This window comes from Bombina bombina, chromosome 3 (assembly GCF_027579735.1).
Source record: "Bombina bombina isolate aBomBom1 chromosome 3, aBomBom1.pri, whole genome shotgun sequence".
Classification (NCBI taxonomy): domain Eukaryota; kingdom Metazoa; phylum Chordata; class Amphibia; order Anura; family Bombinatoridae; genus Bombina; species Bombina bombina.
Window position 1 is genome coordinate 642,781,289 of NC_069501.1, and position 22,875 is coordinate 642,804,163.

At 42.5% G+C, this 22,875-nt stretch overlaps 1 protein-coding gene across 1 annotated transcript in view; it reads left to right on the plus strand.

Moving 5' to 3' along the window:
- Window positions 1-22,875, plus strand: part of APPBP2 (amyloid beta precursor protein binding protein 2) — a 373,616-nt gene that overhangs the window by 106,928 nt on the left and 243,813 nt on the right. The window lies entirely within an intron of this gene.

Sequence of the window (22,875 nt, forward strand, 5' to 3'; positions counted from 1 at the left end):
TCTGGTTAGAATCAAGCCTGTTTACAAAATTTTGACTCCTCCTTGGAGTCTCAACCTAGTTCTTTCAGTTCTTCAGGGGGTTCCGTTTGAACCCTTACATTCCGTTGATATTAAGTTATTATCTTGGAAAGTTTGTTTTTGGTTGCAATTTCTTCTGCTAGAAGAGTTTCAGAATTATCTGCTCTGCAGTGTTCTTCTCCTTATCTGGTGTTCCATGCAGATAAGGTGGTTTTGCGTACTAAACCTGGTTTTCTTCCAAAAGTTGTTTCTAACAAAAACATTAACCAGGAGATAGTTGTGCCTTCTTTGTGTCCTAATCCAGTTTCAAAGAAGGAACGTTTGTTGCACAACTTGGATGTAGTTCGTGCTCTCAAATTTTACTTAGCAGCTACTAAGGATTTCAGACAAACTTTGTCTTTGTTTGTTGTTTATTCTGGTAAACGGAGAGGTCAAAAAGCAACTTCTACCTCTCTCTCCTTCTGGATTAAAAGCATTATCCGATTGGCTTATGAGACTGCCGGACGGCAGCCTCCTGAAAGAATCACAGCTCACTCCACTAGGGCTGTGGCTTCCACATGGGCCTTCAAGAACGAGGCTTCTGTTGATCAGATATGTAAGGCAGCGACTTGGTCTTCACTGCACACTTTTTCTAAATTTTACAAATTTGATACTTTTGCTTCTTCTGAGGCTATTTTTGGGAGAAAGGTTTTGCAAGCCGTGGTGCCTTCCATTTAGGTGACCTGATTTGCTCTCTCCCTTCATCCGTGTCCTAAAGCTTTGGTATTGGTTCCCACAAGTAAGGATGACGCCGTGGACCGGACACACCTATGTTGGAGAAAACAGAATTTATGTTTACCTGATAAATTACTTTCTCCAACGGTGTGTCCGGTCCACGGCCCGCCCTGGTTTTTTTAATCAGGTCTGATAATTTATTTTCTTTAACTACAGTCACCACGGTAACATATGGTTTCTCCTATGCAAATATTCCTCCTTAACGTCGGTCGAATGACTGGGGTAGGCGGAGCCTAGGAGGGATCATGTGACCAGCTTTGCTGGGCTCTTTGCCATTTCCTGTTGGGGAAGAGAATATCCCACAAGTAAGGATGACGCCGTGGACCGGACACACCGTTGGAGAAAGTAATTTATCAGGTAAACATAAATTCTGTTTTTGCCTTTTGCCTCAGGGTGCAATAATTTTTGGCACTTTTGTGTATGTGTACCTAATTAGATAGCGTTATTTAACGTTTTTTTAGGCAGTTTGAAGAAATTGTGTGCTTTTTTATCTCTTAAAGGCGCAGTACACGTTTTTCTATAAACTGTTTAATTCAATAAATAAAGTGTTTGACTACTGTGGTTTTTACTAGTCTGTTCAACATGTCTGACATTGAGGAAACTCATTGCTCTGTGTTTGGAAGCCATTGTGGAACCCCCTATTACATTGTGTACCTCTTGTACTGAAAATTCCTTACATTGTAAAAAGCATATTTTAGGTGAAGAAAGTGTGCCTAAGGATGATTCTCAGTCTAAAGAGAATCAGGATATGCCATTCAATTCTCCCCAAGTGTCACAACCTTTAACGCCCACACAAGCGACGCCAAGTACCTCTAGTGCGTCTGATTCTTTTACTCTGCAGGAGATGGCTGCAGTTATGTCAACTAACCTTACAGAGGTATTATCTAAATTACCAGTGTTGTAGGGTAAACGCAGTAGGTCAGGTATTAATGTGAATACTGAATCCTCTGATGCTTTATTGGCTATTTCCGATGTACCCTCACAGTGTTCTGAGTTGGGGGTCAGGGAATTGCTGTCTGAGGAAATGTGTTATCTCAGACAGATTCGGACGTTACTTAGGAAGGTTTTAGCGACTCTGGATGATTGTGATACTATTGTGATACCACCAGAGAAATTGTGTAAGACGGACAAATATCTAGAGGTGCCTACTTACACTGATGTTTTTCCAGTTCCTAAAAGAATTTCGGAAATTGTAAAGAAGGAATGGGATAGACCAGGTATACCGTTCTCTCCCCCTCCTAATTTTAAGAAAATGTTTCCTATATCAGACGCCATTCGGGACTCTTGGCAAACAGTCCCTAAGGTGGAGGGAGCTATTTCTTCTGTTATGTGTGATCAGTCCACGGGTCATCATTACTTCTGGGATATAACTCCTCCCCAACAGGAAATGCAAGAGGATTCACCCAGCAGAGCTGCATATAGCTCCTCCCCTCTACGTCAGTCCCAGTCATTCTCTTGCACCCAACGACTAGATAGGATGTGTGAGAGGACTATGGTGATTATACTTAGTTTTTATGACTTCAATCAAAAGTTTGTTTTCTCCAACATAGGTGTGTCCGGTCCACGGCGTCATCCTTACTTGTGGGATATTCTCTTCCCCAACAGGAAATGGCAAAGAGCCCAGCAAAGCTGGTCACATGATCCCTCCTAGGCTCCGCCTACCCCAGTCATTCTCTTTGCCGTTGTACAGGCAACATCTCCACGGAGATGGCTTAGAGTTTTTTAGTGTTTAACTGTAGTTTTTATTATTCAATCAAGAGTTTGTTATTTTGAAATAGTGCTGGTATGTACTATTTACTCAGAAACAGAAAAGAGATGAAGATTTCTGTTTGTATGAGGAAAATGATTTTAGCAACCGTAACTAAAATCCATGGCTGTTCCACACAGGACTGTTGAGAGCAATTAACTTCAGTTGGGGGAACAGTGTGCAGTCTCTTGCTGCTTGAGGTATGACACATTCTAACAAGACGATGTAATGCTGGAAGCTGTCATTTTCCCTATGGGATCCGGTAAGCCATGTTTATTACGATCATAAATAAGGGCTTCACAAGGGCTTATTAAGACTGTAGACTGTTTCTGGGCTAAATCGATTCATTATTAACACATATTTAGCCTTGAGGAATCATTTTATCTGGGTATTTTTGATATAATAATATCGGCAGGCACTGTATTAGACACCTTATTCCTTAGGGGCTTTCCCAAAGCTTAAGCAGAGCCTCATTTTCGCGCCGGTGTGGCGCACTTGTTTTTGAGAGGCATGGCATGCAGTCGCATGTGAGAGGAGCTCTGATACTTAGAAAAGACTTTCTGAAGGCGTCATTTGGTATCGTATTCCCCTTTGGGCTTGGTTGGGTCTCAGCAAAGCAGATACCAGGGACTGTAAAGGGGTTAAAGTTTAAAACGGCTCCGGTTCCGTTATTTTAAGGGTTAAAGCTTCCAAATTTGGTGTGCAATACTTTTAAGGCTTTAAGACACTGTGGTGAAAATTTGGTGAATTTTGAACAATTCCTTCATGTTTTTTCGCAATTGCAGTAATAAAGTGTGTTCAGTTTAAAATTTAAAGTGACAGTAACGGTTTTATTTTAAAACGTTTTTGTACTTTGTTATTAAGTTTATGCCTGTTTAACATGTCTGAACTACCAGATAGACTGTGTTCTGAATGTGGGGAAGCCAGAATTCCTATTCATTTAAATAAATGTGATTTATGTGATAATGACAATGATGCCCAAGATGATTCCTCAAGTGAGGGGAGTAAGCATGGTACTGCATCATTCCCTCCTTCGTCTACACGAGTCTTGCCCACTCAGGAGGCCCCTAGTTCATCTAGCGCGCCAATACTCCTTACTATGCAACAATTAACGGCTGTAATGGATAATTCTGTCAAAAACATTTTAGCCAAAATGAACCCTTGTCAGCGTAAGCGTGGCTGCTCTGTTTTAGATACTGAAGAGCATGACGACGCTGATATTAATATCTCTGAAGGGCCCCTAACCCAGTCTGATGGGGCCAGGGAGGTTTTGTCTGAGGGAGAAATTACTGATTCAGGGAATATTTCTCAACAGGCTGAACCTGATGTAATTGCATTTAAATTTAAGTTGGAACATCTCCGCATTCTGCTTAAGGAGGTATTATCCACTCTGGATGATTGTGAAAAGTTGGTCATCCCAGAGAAACTATGTAAAATGGACAAGTTCCTAGAGGTGCCGGGGCTCCCAGAAGCTTTTCCTATACCCAAGCGGGTGGCGGACATTGTTAATAAAGAATGGGAAAGGCCCGGTATTCCTTTCGTCCCTCCCCCCATATTTAAAAAATTGTTTCCTATGGTCGACCCCAGAAAGGACTTATGGCAGACAGTCCCCAAGGTCGAGGGAGCGGTTTCCACTTTAAACAAACGCACCACTATACCCATAGAGGATAGTTGTGCTTTCAAAGATCCTATGGATAAAAAATTAGAAGGTTTGCTTAAAAAGATGTTTGTTCAGCAGGGTTACCTTCTACAACCAATTTCATGCATTGTCCCTGTCGCTACAGCCGCATGTTTCTGGTTCGATGAGCTGATAAAGACGCTCGATAGTGATTCTCCTCCTTATGAGGAAATTATGGACAGAATTAATGCTCTCAAATTGGCTAATTCTTTCACCCTAGACGCCACTTTGCAATTGGCTAGGTTAGCGGCTAAGAATTCTGGGTTTGCTATTGTGGCGCGCAGAGCGCTTTGGTTGAAATCTTGGTCGGCTGATGCGTCTTCCAAGAACAAGCTACTTAACATTCCTTTCAAGGGGAAAACGCTGTTTGGCCCTGACTTGAAAGAGATTATCTCTGATATCACTGGGGGTAAGGGCCACGCCCTTCCTCAGGATCGGCCTTTCAAGGCAAAAAATAGACCTAATTTTCGTCCCTTTCGTAAAAACGGACCAGCCCAAAGTGCTACGTCCTCTAAGCAAGAGGGTAATACTTCTCAAGCCAAGCCAGCTTGGAGACCAATGCAAGGCTGGAACAAGGGAAAGCAGGCCAAGAAACCTGCCACTGCTACCAAGACAGCATGAAACGTTGGCCCCCGATCCGGGACCGGATCTGGTGGGGGGCAGACTCTCTCTCTTCGCTCAGGCTTGGGCAAGAGATGTTCTGGATCCTTGGACGCTAGAAATAGTCTCCCAAGGTTATCTTCTGGAATTCAAGGGACTTCCCCCAAGGGGGAGGTTCCACAGGTCTCAGTTGTCTTCAGACCACATAAAAAGACAGGCGTTCTTACATTGTGTAGAAGACCTGTTAAAAATGGGAGTGATTCATCCAGTTCCATTAAGAGAACAAGGGATGGGGTTCTACTCCAATCTGTTCATAGTTCCCAAAAAAGAGGGAACGTTCAGACCAATCTTAGATCTCAAGATCTTAAACAAGTTTCTCAAGGTTCCATCGTTCAAGATGGAAACCATTCGAACTATTCTTCCTTCCATCCAGGAAGGTCAATTCATGACCACGGTGGATTTAAAGGATGCGTATCTACATATTCCTATCCACAAGGAACATCATCGGTTCCTAAGGTTCGCATTCCTGGACAAACATTACCAGTTCGTGGCGCTTCCTTTCGGATTAGCCACTGCTCCAAGGATTTTCACAAAGGTACTAGGGTCCCTTCTAGCTGTGCTACGACCAAGGGGCGTTGCGGTAGTACCTTACTTGGACGACATTCTGATTCAAGCGTCGTCCTTTCCTCAAGCAAAGGCTCACACGGACATCGTCCTGGCCTTTCTCAGATCTCACGGATGGAAAGTGAACGTGGAAAAGAGTTCTCTATCCCCGTCAACAAGGGTTCCCTTCTTGGGAACAATTATAGACTCCTTAGAAATGAGGATTTTTCTGACAGAGGTCAGAAAAACAAAACTTCTAGACTCTTGTCGGATACTTCATTCCGTTCCTCTTCCTTCCATAGCTCAGTGCATGGAAGTGATCGGGTTGATGGTAGCGGCAATGGACATGTCTGGGGATCCCTGAAAGCTCAGGGTCTTTGGTCTCGGGAAGAATCTCTTCTACCGATAAATATTCTGGAACTGAGAGCGATATTCAATGCTCTCAAGGCCTGGCCTCAGCTAGCGAGGACCAAGTTCATACGGTTTCAATCAGACAACATGACAACTGTTGCGTACATCAACCATCAGGGGGGAACAAGGAGTTCCCTAGCGATGGAAGAAGTGACCAAAATCATTCTATGGGCGGAGTCTCACTCCTGCCACCTGTCTGCTATCCACATCCCAGGAGTGGAAAATTGGGAAGCGGATTTTCTGAGTCGTCAGACATTGCATCCGGGGGAGTGGGAACTCCATCCGGAAATCTTTGCCCAAGTCACTCACCTGTGGGGCATTCCAGACATGGATCTGATGGCCTCTCGTCAGAACTTCAAAGTTCCTTGCTACGGGGCCAGATCCAGGGATCCCAAGGCGGCTCTAGTGGATGCACTAGTAGCACCTTGGACCTTCAAACTAGCTTATGTGTTCCCGCCATTTCCTCTCATCCCCAGGCTGGTAGCCAGGATCAATCAGGAGAGGGCGTCGGTGATCTTGATAGCTCCTGCGTGGCCACGCAGGACTTGGTATGCAGATCTGGTGAATATGTCATCGGCTCCACCTTGGAAGCTACCTTTGAGACGAGACCTTCTTGTTCAGGGTCCGTTCGAACATCCGAATCTGGTTTCACTCCAGCTGACTGCTTGGAGATTGAACGCTTGATTTTATCGAAGCGAGGATTCTCAGATTCTGTTATCGATACTCTTGTTCAGGCTAGAAAGCCTGTAACTAGAAAGATTTACCACAAAATTTGGAAAAAATATATCTGTTGGTGTGAATCTAAAGGATTCCCTTGGGACAAGGTTAAGATTCCTAGGATTCTATCCTTCCTTCAAGAAGGATTGGAAAAAGGATTATCTGCAAGTTCCCTGAAGGGACAGATTTCTCCCTTGTCGGTGTTACTTCACAAAAAGCTGGCAGCTGTGCCAGATGTTCAAGCCTTTGTTCAGGCTCTGGTTAGAATCAAGCCTGTTTACAAACCTTTGACTCCTCCTTGGAGTCTCAATTTAGTTCTTTCAGTTCTTCAGGGGGTTCCGTTTGAACCCTTACATTCCGTTGATAGGTGACCTGATTTGCTCCCTCCCTTCATCCGTGTCCTAAAGCTTTGGTATTGGTTCCCACAAGTAAGGATGACGCCGTGGACCGGACACACCTATGTTGGAGAAAACAGAATTTATGTTTACCTGATAAATTTCTTTCTCCAACGGTGTGTCCGGTCCACGGCCCGCCCTGGTTTTTTAATCAGGTCTGATAATTTATTTTCTTTAACTACAGTCACCACGGTACCATATGGTTTCTCCTATGCAAATATTCCTCCTTAACGTCGGTCGAATGACTGGGGTAGGCGGAGCCTAGGAGGGATCATGTGACCAGCTTTGCTGGGCTCTTTGCCATTTCCTGTTGGGGAAGAGAATATCCCACAAGTAAGGATGACGCCGTGGACCGGACACACCGTTGGAGAAAGAAATTTATCAGGTAAACATAAATTCTGTTATTTTACAATAGCACCGGAGCGTGTTATTACTTCTCTGGCAGAGTTTGAGGAAGAATCTACCAGAGTTTTTTACTATGATTTTAACCGGAGTAGTTAAGATCATATTGCTGTTCTCGGCCATCTGAGGGAGGTAAAAGCTTCAGATCAGGGGACAGCGGGCAGATGAATCTGCATTGAGGTATGTAGCAGTTTTTATTTTCTGAATGGAATTGATGAGAAAATCCTGCCATACCGTTATAATGACATGTATGTATACACTTCAGTATTCTGGGGATGGTATTTCACCGGAACTACTCTGTTAAAAGTCACTAATCCTTTTAATAAGTATTTATCATGTTAAACGTTTTTGCTGGAATGTAGAATCGTTTACATTTCTGAGGTACTGAGTGAATAAATATTTGGGCATTATTTTCCACTTGGCAGTTGTTTGGTTTTAATTGTGACAGTTTCGTTTCTCTTCACTGCTGTGTGTGAGGGAGGGGCCGTTTTTGGCGCTCTTTGCTACGCATCAAAAATTTCCAGTCAGTACTCTTATATTTCCTGCATGATCCGGTTCATCTCCGACAGATCTCAGGGGTCTTCAAACTTCTTTAGAGGGAGGTAGATTCTCTCAGCAGAGCTGTGAGAATTTTATATTGACTGTGAATAAAAACGTTGCTCTGTAATTTTTATGTCAAATTTAATTATTGTTATTTTACTATGGGAACAAACCTTTGCTAAAAGTTGTGTTGTTTTAAAGTTTGATGCTATAACTGTTTTTTCAGTTCATTATTTCAACTGTCATTTAATCGTTTAGTACCTCTTTGAGGCACAGTACGTTTTTGCTAAAAAAGATTATAACCAAGTTGCAAGTTTATTGCTAGTGTGTTAAACATGTCTGACTCAGAGGAAGATATCTGTGTCATTTGTTCCAATGCCAAGGTGGAGCCCAATAGAAATTTATGTACTAACTGTATTGATGCTACTTTAAATAAAAGTCAATCTGTACAATTTGAACAAATTTCACCAAACAGCGAGGGGAGAGTTATGCCGACTAACTCGCCTCACGCGGCAGTACCTGCATCTCCCGCCCGGGAGGTGCGTGATATTATGGCTCCTTGTACATCTGGGCGGCCATTACAGATAACATTACAAGATATGGCTACTGTTATGACTGAAGTTTTGTCTAAATTACCAGAACTAAGAGGCAAGCGTGATCACTCTGGGGTGAGAACAGAGTGCGCTGACAATACTAGGGCCATGTCTGATACTGCGTCACAGCTTGCAGAGCATGAGGACGGAGAGCTTCATTCTGTGGGTGACGGTTCTGATCCAAACAGATTGGATTCAGATATTTCAAATTTTAAATTTAAATTGGAGAACCTCCGTGTATTACTAGGGGAGGTTTTAGCAGCTCTCAATGATTGTAACACCGTTGCAATACCAGAGAAACTGTGTAGGTTGGATAAATACTTTGCGGTACCGGCGAGTACTGACGTTTTTCCTATACCTAAGAGACTAACTGAAATTGTTACTAAGGAGTGGGATAGACCCGGTGTGCCGTTCTCACCCCCTCCAATATTTAGAAAGATGTTTCCAATAGACGCCACCACTCGGGACTTATGGCAAACGGTCCCTAAGGTGGAGGGAGCAGTTTCTACTTTAGCTAAGCGTACCACTATCCCGGTGGAGGATAGCTGTGCTTTTTCAGATCCAATGGATAAAAAATTAGAGGGTTACCTTAAGAAAATGTTTGTTCAACAAGGTTTTATATTGCAACCCCTTGCATGTATCGCGCCGATTACGGCTGCGGCAGCATTTTGGATTGAGTCTCTGGAAGAGAACCTTAGTTCATCTACGCTAGACGACATTACGGACAGGCTTAGAGTCCTTAAACTAGCTAATTCATTCATTTCGGAGGCCGTAGTACATTTAACCAAACTTACGGCTAAGAACTCAGGATTCGCCATCCAGGCACGTAGGGCGCTGTGGCTAAAATCCTGGTCAGCTGATGTTACTTCTAAGTCCAAATTACTTAATATACCTTTCAAGGGGCAGTCTTTATTTGGGCCCGGTTTGAAAGAAATTATCGCTGACATTACAGGAGGTAAGGGCCACGCCCTACCTCAAGACAAAGCCAAAGCTAAGGCTAGACAGTCTAATTTTCGTCCCTTTCGGAATTTCAAAACAGGAGCAGCATCAACCTCCACTGCACCAAAACAGGAGGGAGCTGTTGCTCGTTACAGGCAAGGCTGGAAGCCTAACCAGTCCTGGAACAAGGGCAAGCAGGCCAGGAAACCTGCTGCTGCCCCAAAGACAGCATGAACCGAGAGCCCCCGATCCGGGACCGGATCTAGTGGGGGGCAGACTTTCTCTCTTCGCCCAGGCCTGGGCAAGAGATGTTCAGGATCCCTGGGCGCTAGAGATCATATCTCAGGGATACCTTCTAGACTTCAAATTATCTCCCCCAAGAGGGAGATTTCATCTGTCAAGGTTGTCAACAAACCAGATAAAGAAAGAAGCGTTTCTACGCTGTGTACAAGATCTGTTATTAATGGGAGTGATCCATCCGGTTCCGCGGTCGGAACAAGGACAAGGGTTCTACTCAAACCTGTTTGTGGTTCCCAAAAAAGAGGGAACTTTCAGGCCAATCTTAGATTTAAAGATTCTAAACAAATTCCTAAGAGTTCCATCGTTCAAAATGGAGACTATTCGGACAATCTTACCCATGATCCAAAAGGGTCAGTACATGACCACAGTGGATTTAAAAGATGCTTACCTTCACATACCGATTCACAAAGATCATCACCGGTATCTACGGTTTGCCTTCCTAGACAGGCACTACCAGTTTGTAGCTCTTCCATTCGGATTGGCTACGGCTCCAAGAATCTTCACAAAGGTTCTGGGTGCCCTTCTGGCGGTACTAAGACCGCGAGGGATTTCGGTAGCTCCGTACCTAGACGACATTCTAATACAAGCTTCAAGCTTTCAAACTGCCAAGTCTCATACAGAGTTAGTTCTGGCATTTCTAAGGTCGCATGGATGGAAAGTGAACGAAAAGAAGAGTTCTCTTTTTCCTCTCACAAGAGTTCCATTCTTGGGGACTCTTATAGATTCTGTAGAAATGAAGATTTACCTGACAGAAGACAGGTTAACAAAGCTTCAAAATGCATGCCGTGTCCTTCATTCCATTCAACACCCGTCAGTAGCTCAATGCATGGAGGTGATCGGCTTAATGGTAGCGGCAATGGACATAGTACCTTTTGCACGCCTACACCTCAGACCGCTGCAATTGTGCATGCTAAGTCAGTGGAATGGGGATTACTCAGATTTGTCCCCTACTCTGAATCTGAATCAAGAGACCAGAAATTCTCTTCTATGGTGGCTTTATCGGCCACACCTGTCCAGGGGGATGCCATTCAGCAGGCCAGACTGGACAATTGTAACAACAGACGCCAGCCTACTAGGTTGGGGCGCTGTCTGGAATTCTCTGAAGGCTCAGGGACTATGGAATCAGGAGGAGAGTCTCCTTCCAATAAACATTCTGGAATTGAGAGCAGTTCTCAATGCCCTTCTGGCTTGGCCCCAATTAACAACTCGGGGGTTCATCAGGTTTCAGTCGGACAACATCACGACTGTAGCTTACATCAACCATCAGGGAGGGACAAGAAGCTCCCTAGCAATGATGGAAGTATCAAAGATAATTCGCTGGGCAGAGTCTCACTCTTGCCACCTGTCAGCAATCCACATCCCGGGAGTGGAGAACTGGGAGGCGGATTTCTTGAGTCGCCAGACTTTTCATCCGGGGGAGTGGGAACTTCATCCGGAGGTCTTTGCCCAAATACTTCGACGTTGGGGCAAACCAGAGATAGATCTCATGGCGTCTCGCCAGAACGCCAAACTTCCTCACTACGGGTCCAGATCCAGGGATCCGGGAGCGGTTCTGATAGATGCTTTGACAGCACTTTGGAACTTCGGGATGGCTTATGTGTTTCCACCCTTCCCGCTGCTTCCTCGATTGATTGCCAAAATCAAACAGGAGAGAGCATCAGTGATTCTAATAGCGCCTGCATGGCCACGCAGGACTTGGTATGCGGATCTAGTGGACATGTCATCCTGTCCGCCTTGGTCTCTACCTCTAAGACAGGACCTTCTGATACAGGGTCCATTCAAACATCAAAATCTAACTTCTCTGAAGCTGACTGCTTGGAAATTGAACGCTTGATTTTATCAAAACGTGGTTTTTCTGAGTCGGTTATTGATACCCTGATACAGGCTAGGAAGCCTGTTACCAGAAGGATTTACCATAAAATATGGCGTAAATACCTATACTGGTGCGAATCCAAGGGTTACTCCTGGAGTAAGGTTAGGATCCCTAGGATATTGTCCTTTCTACAAGAAGGTTTAGAAAAGGGTTTATCAGCTAGTTCATTAAAGGGACAGATTTCAGCTCTGTCCATCTTGTTTCACAGGCGTCTGTCAGAAAATCCAGACGTCCAGGCCTTTTGTCAGGCTTTAGCTAGGATCAAGCCTGTGTTTAAAGCTGTTGCTCCGCCATGGAGTTTAAACTTAGTTCTTAACGTTTTACAGGGTGTTCCGTTTGAACCCCTTCATTCCATTGATATAAAATTGTTATCTTGGAAAGTTCTGTTTTTAATGGCTATTGCCTCGGCTCGAAGAGTCTCTGAGTTATCAGCCTTACATTGTGATTCTCCTTATCTGATTTTTCACTCAGACAAGGTAGTTCTGCGTACTAAACCTGGGTTCTTACCTAAGGTAGTCACTAACAGGAATATCAATCAAGAGATTGTTGTTCCATCCTTGTGTCCAAATCCTTCTTCAAAGAAGGAACGTCTTCTACACAATCTGGATGTAGTTCGTGCCCTCAAGTTCTACTTGCAGGCAACTAAAGATTTTCGCCAAACTTCTTCCCTGTTTGTCGTTTATTCTGGACAGAGGAGAGGTCAAAAAGCTTCTGCTACCTCTCTCTCTTTTTGGCTTCGTAGCATAATACGTTTAGCCTATGAGACTGCTGGACAGCAGCCTCCTGAAAGAATTACAGCTCACTCCACTAGAGCTGTGGCTTCCACTTGGGCCTTTAAGAATGAGGCCTCTGTTGAACAGATTTGCAAGGCTGCAACTTGGTCTTCGCTTCATACTTTTTCCAAATTTTACAAATTTGACACTTTTGCTTCTTCGGAGGCTATTTTTGGGAGAAAGGTTCTTCAGGCAGTGGTTCCTTCTGTATAATGAGCCTGCCTATCCCTCCCGTCATCCGTGTACTTTTGCTTTGGTATTGGTATCCCAGAAGTAATGATGACCCGTGGACTGATCACACATAACAGAAGAAAACATAATTTATGCTTACCTGATAAATTCCTTTCTTCTGTTGTGTGATCAGTCCACGGCCCGCCCTGTTTTAAGGCAGGTAAATATCTTTTAAATTATACTCTAGTCACCACTTCACCCTTGGTTACTCCTTTCTCGTTGATTCTTGGTCGAATGACTGGGACTGACGTAGAGGGGAGGAGCTATATGCAGCTCTGCTGGGTGAATCCTCTTGCATTTCCTGTTGGGGAGGAGTTATATCCCAGAAGTAATGATGACCCGTGGACTGATCACACAACAGAAGAAAGGAATTTATCAGGTAAGCATAAATTATGTTTTCTACCCTGGCTAAGCGTACAACTATACCTATTGAGGACAGTTGTGCTTTCAAAGACCCTATGGATAAAAAGTTAGAGGGTCTTCTAAAGAAATTATTTATTCATCAGGGTTTCCTTTTACAACCTTGCATTGTTCCAGTAACTACTGCAGCAGCTTTTTGGTTTGAGGCTCTAGAAGAGTCCCTGAAGGTTGGGACTCCATTAGATGACATCTTAGATAGAATTAAGGCTCTCAAGCTAGCTAATTGTTTTATTACTGATGCCGCTTTTCAAATTGCTAAAGTAGCGGCGAAAAATGCAGGATTTGCCATTTTAGCGTGTAGAGTGTTATGACTCAAACCTTGGTCTGCTGATGTGTCATCAAAATCTAAGCTTTTAGCTATTCCTTTTAAAGGTAAGACCCTATTCGGGGCTGAATTGAAGGAAATCATTTCTGACATTACTGGAGGTAAAGGCCATGCCCTACCTCAGGATAAGTCTGTTAAGATGAGGGGTAAACAAAATCATTTTTGTTCTTTTCGAAACTTTAAAGGAGGACCCTCTGCTTCCTCTTCCTCCGCAAAGCAGGAAGGGAATTTTGCTCAATCCAAGTCAGTCTGGAGACCCAACCAGGCTTGGAATAAAGGTAAACAATCCAAGAAGCCCGCTGCTGCTACAAAGACAGCATGAAGGGGCGGCCTCCGATCCGGGACCGGATCTAGTAGGGGGCAGACTTTCTTTCTTTGCCCAGGCTTGGGCAAGAGACGTTCAGGATCCTTGGGCACTGGAAATCGTGACCCACGGGTATCAACTGGAATTCAAGGATTTTCTCCCAAGATGGAGATTTCATCTTTTATGATTATCTGAAGACCAGATAAAAAGAGAGGCGTTCTTATGCTGTGTAAAAGACCTTTCTACCATGGGAGTGATTTTGTCCCGTTCCAAAACTGGAACAGGGGCAGGGATTTTACTCAAATCTTTTCGTGGTTCCCAAAAAAGAGGGAACTTTTCAGACCCAAGTGTCTAAACAAGTTTCTCAGAGTTCCATCATTCAAGATGGAGACTATACGAACAATCTTACCAATGATCCAGGAGGGTCAATTTATGACTACCGTGGACTTGAAGGATGCATACCTTCATATCCCTATTCACAAGGATCATCATCCGTTCCTAAGGTTTGCCTTCCTGGCCAAACATTACCAGTTTGTGGCTCTTCCCTTCGGGTTGGCCACAGCACCCAGAATCTTCACAAAGGTTTTAGGGTCTCTTCTAGCGGTTCTCAGACCGCGGGGCATAGCAGTGGCGCCTTATCTGGACAATATTCTGATTCAGGCGTCGACTTATCATTTGACAAAATCTCACACGGACATAGTATTGTCTTTCCTGAGAACTGACGGTTGGAAGGTGAACATAGAAAAGAGTTCACTAGTTCCACGGACAAGGGTTCCCTTCTTGGGGACTCTAATAGACTCTGGCTGGGGTGTAGTCTGGAATTCCCTGAAGGCTCAGGGTGTTTGGGCTCAGGTGGAGTCTCTACTTCCAATCAATATTCTGGAACTGAGAGCAATATTCAATGCGCTTCAGGCGTGGCCTCAGTTGGCTTCGGTCAAATTCATTAGATTCCAGTCGGACAACATCACTACTGTGGCTTACATGAATCATCAAGGGGGAACAAGGAGTCCCTTAGCGATGATAGAAGTACCCAAGATAATCAGTTGGGCAGAGGCCCACTCTTGTTATCTGTCAGCGATTTACATTCCAGGAGTAGAAGACTGGGAAGCGGATTTTCTAAGTCGTCAGACTTTTCATCCGGGGGAGTGGGAACTCCATCCGGAGGTGTTTGCCTCATTGATTCGTCAATGGGGCAGACCGGAACTGGATCTGATGGCATCTTGTCAGAATGTCAAACTTCCACGTTACGGATCCAGGTCAAGGGATCCCCAGGCCGAACTGATAGATGCCCTGGCAGTGCCTTGGTTGTTCAGCCCAGCTTATGTGTTTCCACCATTTCCTCTCCTTCTATGCGTGATTGCTCGAATCAAACAGGAGAGAGCTTCAGTAATTCTGATAGCGCCTGCGTGGCCACGCAGGACTTGGTATGCGGATCTAGTGGACATGTCCTCTCTGCCACCGTGGAAACTTCCTTTGAGACAGGATCTTCTCATTCAAGGTCATTTCCAACATCCAAATCTAATTTCTCTGCAGCTGACCTCTTGGAGATTGAGCGCTTGATTCTATCTAAGCGAGGATTCTCTGATTCGGTCATCGATACTTTGATACAGGCTCGAAAGCCTGTCACTAGAAAAATATATCATAAGATATGGCGTAAATATCTTTATTGGTGTGAATCCAAAGGTTACTCATGTAGTAAAATTAGGATTCCCAGGATTCTGTCTTTTCTCCAAGAAGGATTGGAGAAAGGGTTATCAGCAATTTCTTTAAAGGGACACATTTCTGCTTTGTCAATTTTGCTTCACAAACGTTTGGCAGATGTGCCAGATGTTTAGTCTTTTTGTCAGGATCTAACTAGAATTAAGCCTGTATTTAGACCAATTACTCCTCCCTGGAGTTTGAATTTAGTTCTTAGAGTTCTTCAAGGGGTACCGTTTGAACCCATGCATTCCATAGATATTAAATTGTTATCTTGGAAAGTTCTGTTTTTAGTTGCTATTTCTTCTACTCGAAGAGTTTCTGAGCTTTCAGCGTTACAGTGTGATTCGCCTTATCTTATCTTTCATTCTGATAAGGTGGTTTTACGTACCAAACCTGGATTTCTTCCTAATGTTGTTTCTAATAAGAATATTAATCAGGAAATTGTTGTTCCTTCTTTGTGTCCTAATCCTTCTTCTAAGAAGGAGCGTCTGTTTCATAACCTGGACGTGGTTCGTGCCTTAAAGTTTTACTTACAGGCAACTAAGGATTTGTAAGGCTGCGACTTGGTCGTCCCTTCATACTTTTTCCAAATTTTACAAATTTGATACTTTTGCTTCTTCTGAGGCTGTTTTTAGGAGAAAGGTTCTTCAAGCAGTGGTGCCTTCCGTTTAGGTTTCTGTCTTGTCCCTCCCTTTCATCCGTGTCCTATTGCTTTGGTATTGGTATCCCACAAGTAAGGATGAAATCCGTGGACTCGTCATATCTTTGTAAAAGAAAAGTAAATTTATGCTTACCTGATAAATTAATTTCTTTTACGATACGACGAGTCCACGGCCCACCCTGTTCTTTTAAGACAGATTTATTTTATTTTTTGTAACTTCAGTCACCTCTGCACCTTGTAGCCTTTCCTTTTCTCTTCCTAAACCTTCGGTCGAATGACTGGGGGTGGAGGGGAAGGGAGGGGCTATATATACAGCTCTGCTGTGGTGCTCTTTGCCACTTCCTGTTAGCAGGAGGTTAATATCCCACAAGTAAGGATGAAATCCGTGGACTCGTCATATCGTAAAAGAAATTAATTTATCAGGTAAGCATAAATTTACTTTTTTTTCAAAAGAACTTTATTGAAGCATTTAGTGAACAGTTAGCTGGTCGATATACAATTTGCATATACAGAAATGAGCGACTGAGATTTAACAAAGATAACATTTTTATATCACATTGGCAACTAGTGGAGCGTTGCAAAAACTCAATATGTCTCGTACAAGCGAGACAGGGTCCCACTCAGTGCAAAATGTCTATCTATTTCTGGCAGCTCTCTTTAAATTAGGTCAACATCAGTAACTGGTTTACAATCAACTATAAACAAAAAACAAGTCAATTTTAGTATAACTACATGTAGCATCTTGCAGAAAATTAACTAAACATGCATCAGTCACAGGTTTGCTTCAAATAAGTACAGTTGATTTCTTTTATGCACATATGTGTACCAGAGTGTATATAGGTGTGAATAATAGGTGTATACTAATGCGAGACAATCTATTCTGTGGGGTGTTACAACAGGGAAATATCATGATATAGGTAAATGGGTGCTCTAAATTACTGAAACAAAGGTTCAGTTAGTGCGTAATCGGGCTTGTAGATACTCTTCCCATATGAAGCATATTGAATAATAATCCTCTGTGGGTTTTGTATGAGTGTAGTGGTATTTTTCTAAATTAAAGGGACACTAAACCCAAAATTTTTCTTTTGTGATTCAGACAGAGCATGCAATTTTAAGCAACTTTCTAATTTACTCCTATTATCAAATTTTCTTCATTCTCTTGGTATCTTTATTTAAAATGCAAGAATGTAAGTTTAGATGCTAGCCTATTTTTGGTGAATAACCTTGGTTATTCTTGCAGATTGGTGGATAAATTCATCTACCAATAAAAAAGTGCTGTCCATAGGTCTGAACCAAAAAAAGCTTTCTTTTTCAAATAAATATAGCAACTGAACAAGGAAAAATTGATAATAGGATTAAATTAGAAAGTTGCTTAAAATTGCATGCTCTATCTGAATCATGAAAGAAAAAAATTGGGTTCAGTGTCCCTTTAAGTGTGTGAGATACCAGGTTGCTCCAAACAGAGATATTTGGGAGTTCTGTTTTCTTCCAATTTAAGGGAATTAGTCTCTTGGCAGTATTGATCATAATTGTTAGTAGTGTGGATCTACGTTTGCATTTGATTTTTGGGAGAGAGTTAAAGAGGAAGGTCCATATTGTGAAGGGGAGAGGAATATCTAGAACACGTTTGATTTCAATGGTGATTAGTTTCCAGAAATTTTCAGATATGGGGCAGGACCACCATATATGAGGGGGGGGGGGGTACCTAAATCTGAACAGCCTCTCCAGCACTCGGCAGGTGTGCCATGGAATAACTGGTGTAAGCGGTGTGGTGTGTAGTACCATCTGCTTAGAAGCTTCAGGTTCATCTCTAGCGTTGAGATAGAAAATGAGGACTTGCTCATGCTGGCAAAGATATGCAGCCATTCTTTGTTGGTGCAGGACTCACCTATTTCAATTTCCCACTTTTTAACGTAAGATGGTTAGAGTAGAAGCGTAGGATGAAAGGATCTGTTGATGTATAAGTGATAGTATACTTTTATTGGGGAAAGTGTGTATACACGTTTTCAAAGGTTGTCAAAGGGCGGGTTAGAGATTTTTTATAGGGATGCGTCTGCAGGTGATGCGTTAATTGCAAGTATGTAAACCAACTATTAAATCGGTGTCCGAGTAAGGGAACAATTTCATTGTGTGGTTTCGGTTTGCCATTGTGATGTAGTGTGTGTATTGGGACCATTTCTATCATGGTGGGATTGTCTGTTATATGTAAAAGAGAGTGAAGTGGGAACAGGGTATTTCCTACTAGTGGTGTTAACGGAGAGTTTGTGCTAGAAAAGTGGGGAGAACTTTTGATGTGTTTATCCCACTGTTTGAATGTTTCCTTCACAGTTATGGGAGCATTGAGGGGCAGACGTCTGATATCGGCAGGAAGCTAGCAGTGGCCTCCCAGATGGGAGTCGTTAGAGTGCGCTCAAGCATAACTGAGTCTGTGATGGTCATGAATATGTCGTCCACATAAAGAGTGTTTTTATATTCCGTTAGCCCTATTCGGAATCCAGTAATTGTTGTTGTTTGTTTCCTGATGTACGTGGCTAAAACCTCCATGGCTAAGATAAACAATAGCGGGGAGAGGGGGCACCCCTGTCTCGTGCCATTTGTGATCTGGAAAGGATGAGATGTGGAATCATTTAATCATATTTTTGCTTGTGGCCTGGCGGATCACAATTTCTCTTGGTGGGGCTGAGTCCGGTGGCTTTGGTCTCAGAGTTCTATGAGCTCTAACCCAAGGAATGTCATCCATGTGAGAGGGATCTTTTAGATGACGGAACAAGTCCTGGAGATTAACAGGAATGTCTCTTGGCAGCACTGATTCAGGTACTCCCCTAATACGCATATTTTTGCGTCTGCTTCGGTTTTCCAGATCAAGTTTATCTTGAAGAGAGAGAATAGTCTCTTGCTGAGAGGTTAATTGTTCTGTCAGTTGATTGACGTCTTCTTTAATGATATATTGATTGCTTTCCAAGGTTTCGACCTGAAAGCCCAACGTATGGATATCTTGTTTCAACTCTGCCAGCTCTTCTATGATGCAAGAGCGGACAATGTCTGCTCTGTCTTGTTTTGAAGGTAAGTTTTGCAAAAAATTTGGAGAGAGCTGACAGTCCACTGCCAGGTTTCTGCTAGATTGAGGTTCTTGTGTCTGTACTTGCAGGGTTTTTTCCATAGGTTTGTGACTAGTAGGGGAAGTATTCGCTGAATCAGGACACTGCAAAAAGGAGGACATAATATTTGATTTCCCCGATATAGGTTTTGACATTTTATCTTGCTTAGTGTTACGTTTGGACGCCATTATTGGTGGTAGTTCCTCCCAAAATGATCCTATAGCAGCTGAGGTAGGACTATTCGGGGGTATGCTCTTCTTTTAGCTCAACGTGCAGTAGCAGGCAATAAACCTAAGTTGCTGAAGGGGTAATTTAATACCTTACAATATGTTAAGGGAAAATAACTGCTATTTGCAGAAGGAGGTTTTTTGTTTTTTAAATGTATTTTTCCCCTCTCTAATTTATTTGCTCCCTAATTCTCAGAGGCAATATGAAGAGGGAGATCTAAATTTTTGAGGAGAGTTTGTGGGCTCAGGAGCGTTTGGGCCTTTACAGGTTATTCAATGTGGAAACTGCAGGAAGCTGTGTCTTTTTCTATTAATGAGGCAGATAGGTTGAGATTAAGATCAGTAAACAAAGAGTAGTGGTAAGGGGAGGTTAGATGTTTGTCTCTAGTGAGATACTGGGGAGTAAAGAGGAATGAGAGGTGCTTACTGTCACTTTTTAGGAGGCTCCGGCCTTGTGGTAGGCCTAATCACCAGTCTAGATTGCTGGCTGTTGTCTGGTCTTTGCTGGGGGGTTGCTGGTGCTGGTGTAGTGTGGTCAGATCAGAGGAGCCAACAGATGTAGAGTTATATTGAAGGGGCCTATTGTTGTCTGTCTGGAGCTCTGTGGTAGGCCCAATCCCCAGGCTAAATTTATTTTTGGATCCGGCTTGTGATGAGGGAGCCGTTTCTTGTTCCTAGGCCACTCAATTTTGGATCTGATCGTCTCTGAAGTCTCCCCAGGGTCCGGGTATGTCCCCCAAGGCCATTACAAGGGGCAATTTCAGTGTCTGAGGCCTGTGTCCGTTTTGCGGGTCCCCAGGTACTAAAAATAGAAAAATACCCCTTCTAGATTGCAGATGGGGGATGTAGGAGGGCTATCATATATTTTTATTTGTGGTTTGGATAAGGATGGCCAGGATTCCCAGTTGATAAAGGGCTTTTGTGACAGAGCTCTGGAATTATGCTGCTCTCATGACAGCTACCAGGCTTCGCCCCCCATTACCCAGTTTTTTATATCTAACACTATTATTGTATTAATATACTTTTTACTTCTGTGATTACCTTGTATCTAAGCCTCTGCAGGCTACCCCCTTGTCTCAATGCTTTTTAAAACCTTTATTTTTTTCCAATTAGTGCTGGTTCATGCATAACTCCACGGGAGTGAGTACAATATTATATCTATGGCACACATGAACTGGCACTGTCTGGTTGGGAAAAGCTAATAAAATGCATAAAAGAGACTGCCTGCAGAGGTTTATAAACAGACAGAGGTTTAGAGGTTATAGAGTATATTAATATAACAATGTTGGTTGTGCAAAGCTGGGGAATGGGTAGTAAAGGAGTTATCTTTTTGAACAATTAAAAAAACCAACCCACCAACCTCTGTTTTGCACGCTCAATTTTCTGTTAGCACGCTCCTCATTCTTATGTTCTTTTCTATATGTTTTATTGCTAAATTCATTTATTTCAGTCAGCGCAACGGTTACGTTTTTCCTGCCCAGCTAATGTCGCCTCATATATTTGTGTTATTAACTTTATTATTTGTCTGTATTTTCTTATGGAGCATACTGGGACTGTCCCTACTGCTTCAGCTCAAGATCCCCTAGAAGGTAGGTTCAATGGTTATTTTCATACCCACTTTAAAAGTGAATTTTACAAACGTGTAGCTGTGACCTATCCAGTTCAGCTTTGCAATTCCTGGATCATTTTATATAAGCTATTGAGGCTTAGCAGGCAAGTGAACAGCCTTGCAAACAAAAGGTTGGGAGTTTGAATACATTTGCCATCGCTTGTTATGTCAACCAACCTTCTGCTGTTCTTACTTCTAAGTTTATCTGTCCTCCCTCTGTCTTTTCAGTACAAGGGAGTTCTTCAGAAATTGACCAGGATTTAAAAGTTTTGTGCGTTCAAAGGTTCAGATTAATTTCTGAAATGAGCACAAAAACACTGTGTATCTAAGTTCATCCTTCAGTCAGTTTATCTAGCAATTCTGCATCTCTGACGATTAAATTAGCTAAGCAGATATTTCATATTGTTTTCTAACAGTGAAATTATTTCTGATGATCAGGTGTTGGTCACTGACAAGCTTGAGGGGTGTCCGGAACACAGTCTGACTGCCGGTCTGTGCAAGTGGAGAAAATCAACTCCTTAATGTAAATGTGCTCTGCTACTCAGAATTACCTGGAGTGCTGTAGCGAGCGGCGGATCAGGCCGTATGTAATCCAGGGAGTCCAGAAGCAGGTACTACTCGGTTAGTAAAAATAAAAACATCCGTTTATTAGAACACATTTAAAAACATAACGTGTTCCCAAACAGAGGGCAGGTATGTATACAAGGCCAGTCTTACGCGTTTCACGTCCCCTAGTGGCACTTATTCATGGACTAGTTAGGTGTGGCAGAGCTAGGTAATTTATACCCAAGGTACAAACGTATTAACTCTTACCACTCCAGCTACAGTTAAAACCAAAACCAAGTGAGTATTAAAAACAAAAATGAAACATAATTATGATAACAGCGCTGAAGTGTCACAATACACTTTCTATACAAATATCCATAGCTAAAAAAATAGAATGAATAATTTTAAGTTTAGATACTTAGGCTATTTGTGTGCTGAGCTGCACCTTGAATTTATTAGACAGCACCACAGAACGTTTTTTCCCCCTCATGTTAAAAGGGACGAGGAGCTAATTGTTGGACAACATAGACCAAAGATAAAGATAAATTCCCAGTCTGGCTGTGGTGAATAGTATTGATAGGATTATTCAAAAAGACAAAAAATATATTATTCTGTCATGGTGCAATGATACTTAGGAATTAAGACAATTTGGAGTCACAAAAAGAGCCAAATTCTGTACATGTTACAAAATACCAGATACAATTCCTAATGGACATTAATGGTCTATAAAGTAACTAATATCGAACTCCCTGTTCATTCCTAAGGGTATTCTTGTTTTCAGTTTTAAAACCCAGAATAATTCTTTCCTAATAAGGATTTTTTTTTTGTTACCACCTCTTATGGGGACTCTAGCTTAATCTATTACTTGTACAGATATGTTTGTCTTATTTGTGAAATGTAGGCCATTGAAGTGGCTTGCTACAGCTGTTTCTTTTACATAATTTTTCACATCTCTGTGTTCCCCTACTCTCTTTCTGAACTCTCTGGAGGTTTGTCCTATATATTGGCTATGGCAAAGATTGCAGGTTAACATATAGACCACCCATTGGGTACCACAGTTTGCATAGAACTGAATCTCAAATTTTTGATTGGTGATGCTTGATTTGAAAGATTCACCCCTTAAGATAGTAATGCAAGTGTTGCAGTTTTTACTGCCACATCTAAAATTGCCTTTATGTTTTAACCATGTAGATTCTATGGATGGAGTGGTATTTTTAACCATGCTAGGAGATAAAAACTGTGTGCTAAAGTTCTAGTTTTTTTTATTATTTTTTTTTACAATTTTTGACAATTGGTTTTAGAATTTGTCTCCTAGCAAAAGATGCATATGTTTTTTTAAGTATTTATACAATTTGGTCATATTGCATAGTGTACTCGGTTGCGAACACTA